The sequence below is a fragment of the Petaurus breviceps genome, unplaced genomic scaffold (genome assembly GCF_028583685.1).
Source record: "Petaurus breviceps papuanus isolate PSGF00001 unplaced genomic scaffold, PetGlider_PUasm1.0 90721, whole genome shotgun sequence".
NCBI classification, from domain to species: Eukaryota; Metazoa; Chordata; class Mammalia; order Diprotodontia; family Petauridae; genus Petaurus; species Petaurus breviceps.
Window position 1 is genome coordinate 2,926,575 of NW_027187322.1, and position 242 is coordinate 2,926,816.

A 242-nucleotide genomic window follows, 5' to 3' on the forward strand; every position below is an offset into this window, starting at 1 on the left:
CTCCCAGCTCTGACACTCCCTGTTCTAAGGCCCTCCCAGCTCTGACATTCCCTGTTCTAAGGCCCTCCCAGCTCTGACATTCCATGTTCTAAGGCCCTCCCAACTCTGACACTCTCTGTTCTAAGGCCCTCCAAGCTCTGACATTCCCTCTTCTAAGGCCCTCCCAGCTCTGACACTCCCTGTTCTAAGGCCCTCCCAGCTCTGACATTCCATGTTCTTAGGCCCTCCCAACTCTGACACTC

The 242-nt window shown here is 55.4% G+C and overlaps 1 protein-coding gene across 1 annotated transcript in view; it reads right to left on the reverse strand.

Moving 5' to 3' along the window:
- The window catches only part of CATSPER1 (cation channel sperm associated 1), a 6,471-nt gene that overhangs the window by 898 nt on the left and 5,331 nt on the right, over nucleotides 1-242 (reverse strand). The window lies entirely within an intron of this gene.